Genomic DNA, 8,603 nt, shown 5'->3' with positions numbered 1-8,603 from the left:
ACACCAGAGACTACACAGTATACACCAACACCAGAGACTACACAGTATACACCAACACCAGAGACTACACTGTATACACCAACACCAGAGACTACACAGTATACACCAACACCAGATACTACACTGTACAGTATACACCAACACCAGAGACTACACAGTACAGTATACACCAACACAGAGACTACACTGTACAGTATACACCAACACCAGAGACTACACTGTATAACCAGAGAACACTTCACCAACACCAGAGACTACACAGTCTAACCAGAGAACACTTCACCAACACCAGAGACTACACAGTATACACCAACACAGAGACTACACTGTATACACCAACACCAGAGACTACACAGTACAGTATACACCAACACAGAGACTACACTGTATACACCAACACCAGAGACTACACTGTACAGTATACACCAACACCAGAGACTACACTGTACAGTATACACCAACACCAGAGACTACACTGTACAGTATACACCAACACCAGAGACTACACTGTACAGTATACACCAACACAGAGACTACACTGTATACACCAACACCAGAGACTACACTGTATACACCAACACCAGAGACTACACAGTATACACCAACACCAGAGACTACACTGTATACACCAACACCAGAGACTACACAGTACAGTATACACCAACACAGAGACTACACTGTATACACCAACACCAGAGACTACACTGTACAGTATACACCAACACAGAGACTACACTGTATACACCAACACCAGAGACTACACTGTACAGTATACACCAACACAGAGACTACACTGTATACACCAACACCAGAGACTACACTGTATACACCAACACCAGAGACTACACAGTACAGTATACACCAACACCAGAGACTACACTGTATACACCAACACCAGAGACTACACAGTATACACCAACACAGAGACTACACTGTATACACCAACACCAGAGACTACACAGTATACACCAACACCAGAGACTACACAGTATACACCAACACAGAGACTACACTGTATACACCAACACCAGAGACTACACTGTATACACCAACACCAGAGACTACACTGTATACACCAACACCAGAGACTACACTGTACAGTATACACCAACACCAGAGACTACACTGTATACACCAACACCAGAGACTACACTGTATACACCAACACAGAGACTACACTGTATACACCAACACCAGAGACTACACTGTACAGTATACACCAACACAGAGACTACACTGTATACACCAACACCAGAGACTACACAGTATACACCAACACCAGAGACTACACTGTACAGTATACACCAACACAGATACTACACTGTATACACCAACACCAGAGACTACACTGTATACACCAACACCAGAGACTACACTGTATACACCAACACCAGAGACTACACAGTATACACCAACACCAGAGACTACACTGTACAGTATACACCAACACCAGAGACTACACTGTATACACCAACACCAGAGACTACACTGTATACACCAACACCAGAGACTACACTGTACAGTATACACCAACACAGAGACTACACTGTATACACCAACACCAGAGACTACACAGTATACACCAACACCAGATACTACACTGTATACACCAACACCAGAGACTACACTGTACAGTATACACCAACACCAGATACTACACTGTATACACCAACACCAGAGACTACACTGTATACACCAACACAGAGACTACACTGTATACACCAACACCAGATACTACACTGTATACACCAACACCAGAGACTACACTGTATACACCAACACCAGAGACTACACAGTATACACCAACACCAGAGACTACACTGTATACACCAACACCAGAGACTACACTGTACAGTATACACCAACACAGAGACTACACTGTATACACCAACACCAGAGACTACACAGTATACACCAACACCAGAGACTACACTGTATACACCAACACCAGAGACTACACTGTATACACCAACACCAGAGACTACACAGTATACACCAACACCAGAGACTACACTGTATACACCAACACCAGAGACTACACTGTATACACCAACACCAGAGACTACACAGTATACACCAACACCAGAGACTACACTGTATACACCAACACCAGAGACTACACTGTATACACCAACACCAGAGACTACACTGTACAGTATACACCAACACAGAGACTACACTGTATACACCAACACCAGAGACTACACTGTACAGTATACATCAACACCAGATACTACACTGTATACATCAACACCAGAGACTACACAGTATACACCAACACCAGAGACTACACTGTATACACCAACACCAGAGACTACACTGTATACACCAACACCAGAGACTACACAGTATACATCAACACCAGATACTACACTGTATACACCAACACCAGAGACTACACAGTATACACCAACACCAGATACTACACTGTATACACCAACACCAGAGACTACACTGTATACACCAACACCAGAGACTACACTGTATACACCAACACCAGAGACTACACTGTATACACCAACACCAGAGACTACACTGTATACACCAACACAGAGACTACACAGTATACACCAACACCAGAGACTACACTGTATACACCAACACAGAGACTACACTGTATACACCAACACCAGAGACTACACTGTATACACCAACACCAGAGACTACACTGTATACACCAACACAGAGACTACACTGTATACACCAACACCAGAGACTACACTGTATACACCAACACCAGAGACTACACTGTATACACCAACACCAGACTACACTGTATACACCAACACCAGAGACTACACTGTATACACCAACACCAGACTACACTGTATACACCAACACCAGAGACTACACTGTATACACCAACACCAGAGACTACACTGTATACACCAACACCAGAGACTACACTGTATACACCAACACCAGAGACTACACTGTATACACCAACACCAGAGACTACACTGTATACACCAACACCAGAGACTACACTGTATACACCAACACCAGAGACTACACTGTATACACCAACTCTGACTCACCCTCTGGCTGACTGTCACACAGTTAAATACACACTCACAATCATGGTGAAGAACCCACACACACACCGTTTCCGTCTGAAAATAGTCCCTGGTCGCAGGGTTTGTCTTTTTGGCTTGGTGTTTGTGGGCTTCTTCAGACATGGATGTGTGCCTGTGTTTATTTATCTATGGGAGTGACTGAGGCAGTGGAGATTCAGCTGTGTGGGTGGGTGGGTGGGTGCGTGTGGGTGGGTGGGTCATCACTGGGTGGGTGGGTGGGTGGGTGTGCTAGGGTATAGGTCATCACTGCTAGGCCGTATAGGTCATCACTGCTAGGCCGTGGGTAGGTCATCACTGCTAGGCCGTGTAGGTCATCACTGCTAGGCCGTGTAGGTCATCACTGCTAGGCCGTGTAGGTCATCACTGCTAGGCCGTGTAGGTCATCACTGCTAGGCCGTGTAGGTCATCACTGCTAGGCCGTGTAGGTCATCACTGCTAGGCCGTGTAGGTCATCACTGCTAGGCCGTGGGTCATCACTGCTAGGCCGTGTAGGTCATCACTGCTAGGCCGTGTAGGTCATCACTGCTAGGCCGTATAGGTCATCACTGCTAGGCCGTGTAGGTCATCAGTGCTAGGCCGTATAGGTCATCACTGCTAGGCCGTATAGGTCATCACTGCTAGGCCGTGTAGGTCATCACTGCTAGGCCGTGTAGGTCATCACTGCTAGGCCGTATAGGTCATCACTGCTAGGCCGTGTAGGTCATCACTGCTAGGCCGTGTAGGTCATCACTGCTAGGCCGTATAGGTCATCACTGCTAGGCCGTATAGGTCATCACTGCTAGGCCGTATAGGTCATCACTGCTAGGCCGTGTAGGTCATCACTGCTAGGCCGTGTAGGTCATCACTGCTAGGCCGTGTAGGTCATCACTGCTAGGCCGTGTAGGTCATCACTGCTAGGCCGTGTAGGTCATCACTGCTAGGCCGTGTAGGTCATCACTGCTAGGCCGTATAGGTCATCACTGCTAGGCCGTGTAGGTCATCACTGCTAGGCCGTATAGGTCATCACTGCTAGGCCGTGTAGGTCATCACTGCTAGGCCGTATAGGTCATCAGTGCTAGGCCGTGTAGGTCATCACTGCTAGGCCGTGTAGGTCATCACTGCTAGGCCGTGTAGGTCATCACTGCTAGGCCGTGTAGGTCATCACTGCTAGGCCGTGTAGGTCATCACTGCTAGGCCGTGTAGGTCATCACTGCTAGGCCGTGTAGGTCATCACTGCTAGGCCGTGTAGGTCATCACTGCTAGGCCGTGTAGGTCATCACTGCTAGGCCGTGTAGGTCATCACTGCTAGGCCGTGTAGGTCATCACTGCTAGGCCGTGTAGGTCATCACTGCTAGGCCGTGTAGGTCATCAGTGCTAGGCCGTGTAGGTCATCACTGCTAGGCCGTGTAGGTCATCACTGCTAGGCCGTGTAGGTCATCACTGCTAGGCCGTGTAGGTCATCACTGCTAGGCCGTGTAGGTCATCACTGCTAGGCCGTGTAGGTCATCACTGCTAGGCCGTGTAGGTCATCACTGCTAGGCCGTGTAGGTCATCACTGCTAGGCCGTGTAGGTCATCACTGCTAGGCCGTGTAGGTCATCACTGCTAGGCCGTGTAGGTCATCAGTGCTAGGCCGTGTAGGTCATCACTGCTAGGCCGTGTAGGTCATCACTGCTAGGCCGTGTAGGTCATCACTGCTAGGCCGTGTAGGTCATCACTGCTAGGCCGTGTAGGTCATCACTGCTAGGCCGTGTAGGTCATCACTGCTAGGCCGTGTAGGTCATCACTGCTAGGACGTGTAGGTCATCTCTGTTAGGCCGTGTAGGTCATCACTGTTAGGCCGTGTAGGTCATCTCTGTTAGGCCGTATATCACTGCTAGACCGTGTAGGTCATCTCTGCTGACCTCAACACATAGTCATGTGGTTCTGGTCTGGGTGATACCGGCCTCAAGACTAAATATTTACCATCTAAAAATAGGAGTACAGCCCTGAAAACAGATGTACTCAACAACTCAGAATAGACACATTGATGTAGTTTCTATCTTTGAAGTCTCTGTCCATCTCTGACCCATCACCACTTCACTCTTCATCTCATCTCTGATCCATCACCACTTCACTCTTCATCTCATCTCTGACCCATCACCACTTCACTCTTCATCTCATCATCTGACCCATCACCACTTCACTCTTCCATCTCATCTCTGACCCATCACCACTTCACTCTCCATCTCATCTCTGATCCATCACCACTTCACTCTCCATCTCATCTGACCCATCACCACTTCACTCTCCATCTCAGCTCTAACCCATCACCACTTCACTCTCCATCTCATCTCTAACCCATCACCACTTCACTCTTCATCTCATCTCTGACCCATCACCACTTCACTCTTCATCTCATCTCTGACCCATCACCACTTCACTCTCCATCTCATCTCTAACCCATCACCACTTCACTCTTCATCTCATCTCTACCCATCACCACTTCACTCTTCATCTCATCTCTAACCCATCACCACTTCACTCTTCATCTCATCTCTAACCCATCACCACTTCACTCTCCATCTCATCTCTGACCCATCACCACTTCACTCTTCATCTCATCTCTGACCCATCACCACTTCACTCTTCATCTCATCTCTGACCCATCACCACTTCACTCTCCATCTCATCTCTGACCCATCACCACTTCACTCTTCATCTCATCTCTGACCCATCACCACTTCACTCTTCATCTCATCTCTGACCCATCACCACTTCACTCTCCATCTCATCTCTGACCCATCACCACTTCACTCTCATCTCATCTCTGACCCATCACCACTTCACTCTTCATCTCATCTCTGACCCATCACCTCTTCACTCTCCATCTCTGATCTCGTTGACTAGTAACCGGAAGGTCAAACCCCGAGCTGACAAGGTACAAATCTGTCGTCTTGCCCCTGAACAGGCATCAACCCACTTTCCCAGGCTCTTCAAAATCTCTGTTCTTAACTGACTTGCCTGGTCAAATTCAAATCTATATATCTTTTTAAATCTCTAACCCATCACCTCTTCACTCTCCATCTCATCACTGATCCATCACCACTTCACTTCTCATCTCTCACCTCATCTCATCTCATCTCTGACCCATCACCACTTCACTCTCCATCTCATCTCTGACCCATCACCACTTCACTCTCCATCTCATCTCTGACCCATCACCACTTCACTCTCCATCTCATCTCTGACCCATCACCTCTTCACTCTTCATCTCATCTCTGACCCATCACCACTTCACTCTCCATCTCATCTCTGACCCATCACCACTTCACTCTCCATCTCATCTCTGACCCATCACCTCTTCACTCTTCATCTCATCTCTGACCCATCACCACTTCACTCTTCATCTCATCTCTAACCCATCACCACTTCACTCTCCATCTCATCTCTAACCCATCACCACTTCACTCTCCATCTCATCTCTGATCCATCACCACTTCACTCTCCATCTCATCTCTGACCCATCACCACTTCTCTCATCTCATCTCTGACCCATCACCACTTCACTCTCCATCTCATCTCTGACCCATCACCACTTCACTCTTCATCTCATCTCTGACCCATCACCACTTCACTCTCCTCATCTCTAACCCATCACCACTTCACTCTCCATCTCATCTCTAACCCATCACCACTTCACTCTCCATCTCATCTCTGACCCATCACCACTTCACTCTCCATCTCATCTCTAACCCATCACCACTTCACTCTTCATCTCATCTCTGACCCATCACCACTTCACTCTTCATCTCAGCTCTAACCCATCACCACTTCACTCTCCATCTCAGCTCTAACCCATCACCACTTCACTCTTCATCTCATCTCTGATCCATCACCACTTCACTCTCCATCTCATCTCTAACCCATCACCACTTCACTCTCCATCTCATCTCTAACCCATCACCACTTCACTCTCCATCTCTAACCCATCACCACTTCACTCTCCATCTCATCTCTGACCCATCACCACTTCACTCTCCATCTCTAACCCATCACCACTTCACTCTCCATCTCATCTCTGACCCATCACCACTTCACTCTCCATCTCTAACCCATCACCACTTCACTCTCCATCTCTAACCCATCACCACTTCACTCTCCATCTCTAACCCATCACCACTTCACTCTCCATCTCTAACCCATCACCACTTCACTCTCCATCTCTAACCCATCACCACTTCACTCTCCATCTCTAACCCATCACCACTTCACTCTCCATCTCTAACCCATCACCACTTCACTCTCCATCTCTAACCCATCACCACTTCACTCTTCATCATCTCTCTCTCTCTCTCTCTCTCTCTCTCTCTCTCTCTCTCAATCTCTCTCTCTCTCTCTACCTCTCTCCTCTCTCTCTCTACCTCTCTACCTCTCTACTCTCTCTCTCTCTCTCTCTCTCTCTCTCTCTCCTCTCTCTCTCTCTCTCTACCTCTCTCTCTCTCTCTCTCCCCTCTCTCTCTCGACTGTTGACTGTCCCGATTCTCTCTCCCTCTCTCTCTACCTCTCTCTCAAACTTCCCAGTTTTGTCTTCAGTTTCGTGCCTTGTGATTAAGACCAGGTTTTACTGACGTTGATCCTATAATACGGTTAAAGTTTAGTTTTACACACACACTTCTCTGTGCGTATGGTAGCTGATAACGCCGCTATTAGCAGTGACTCAAATAGACCCTGGGGAAACGAGGGGCCAAGGACCTCAAACATACAGTGACTCAACCAGAGCTGGTGTGTATGTGTTTATGGTAAACGCGTGTGTGTGTGTGCGTGCGTGTGTGTGTACTAGTCAGCACTTCCTGTGATTTCAGTTGTGCCTACTGACCCTAAGGCAGACACAGTAGCAGCAGCAGCACATCAGCTCACCATTCCCCTAATCATTACTCTTTAACTTATCATTAAATCTATTTGTGGGTACCTGTTACGAGTTAATGTTCATCTGACCATTTGTTTCTTTAGTTGAACTTCCATTAGTCATTAATAGCCTATGATTAAATATCTGACCCTCCAGTCAAGGTTTAAGGCTGGGGTCACACTAAACTAAGTATGAGTGTTCTTTGTGTGTGCAGGCCTAGTCACTGTTTGTAGTGACCGTTGCAGTCCCTTCTCTCTTAATCTATTTCTCTCTCTTCCCCCCTCTCTTCCCCTCCTCTCTTCCCCTCCTCTCTCCCCCCTCTCTTCCCCTCCTCTCTCCCCCTCTCTTCCCCTCCTCTCTCCCCCTCTCTCCCTCCTCTCTCTCCCTCCTCTCTCCCCCTCCTCTCTTCCCCTCCTCTCTTCCCCTCTCTCCCCCTCTCTTCCCCTCCTCTCTTCCCCTCCTCTCTCCCCCTCCTCTCTCCCCCTCTCTCCCCTCCTCTCTTCCCCTCCTCTCTCCCCCCCTCTCTTCCCCTCCTCTCTCCCCCTCTCTTCCCCTCCTCTCTCCCCTCCTCTCTTCCTCTCTCCCCCTCCTCTTCCCCTCTCTTCCTCCTCTCTTCCCCTCCTCTCTCCCCCCTCCTCTCTTCCCCTCCTCTCTTCCCCT

At 48.2% G+C, this 8,603-nt stretch overlaps 1 long non-coding RNA gene across 1 annotated transcript; it reads left to right on the top strand.

The window, feature by feature from the left end:
• Nucleotides 1-3,567: 3,567 nt before the first annotated feature.
• On the top strand, nt 3,568-5,213 carry LOC127930141 (uncharacterized). The gene is made up of 4 exons (XR_008136989.1): nt 3,568-3,707; nt 3,800-3,868; nt 4,007-4,121; nt 4,835-5,213. It is a non-coding gene; the product is annotated as an uncharacterized LOC127930141 (long non-coding RNA).
• Nucleotides 5,214-8,603: the final 3,390 nt, after the last annotated feature.

Source organism: Oncorhynchus keta, chromosome 5 (genome assembly GCF_023373465.1).
Source record: "Oncorhynchus keta strain PuntledgeMale-10-30-2019 chromosome 5, Oket_V2, whole genome shotgun sequence".
Taxonomy (NCBI): domain Eukaryota; kingdom Metazoa; phylum Chordata; class Actinopteri; order Salmoniformes; family Salmonidae; genus Oncorhynchus; species Oncorhynchus keta.
Note: the sequence above shows the minus strand (reverse complement) of the source record. Positions and strands in the feature narration are given on the sequence as shown.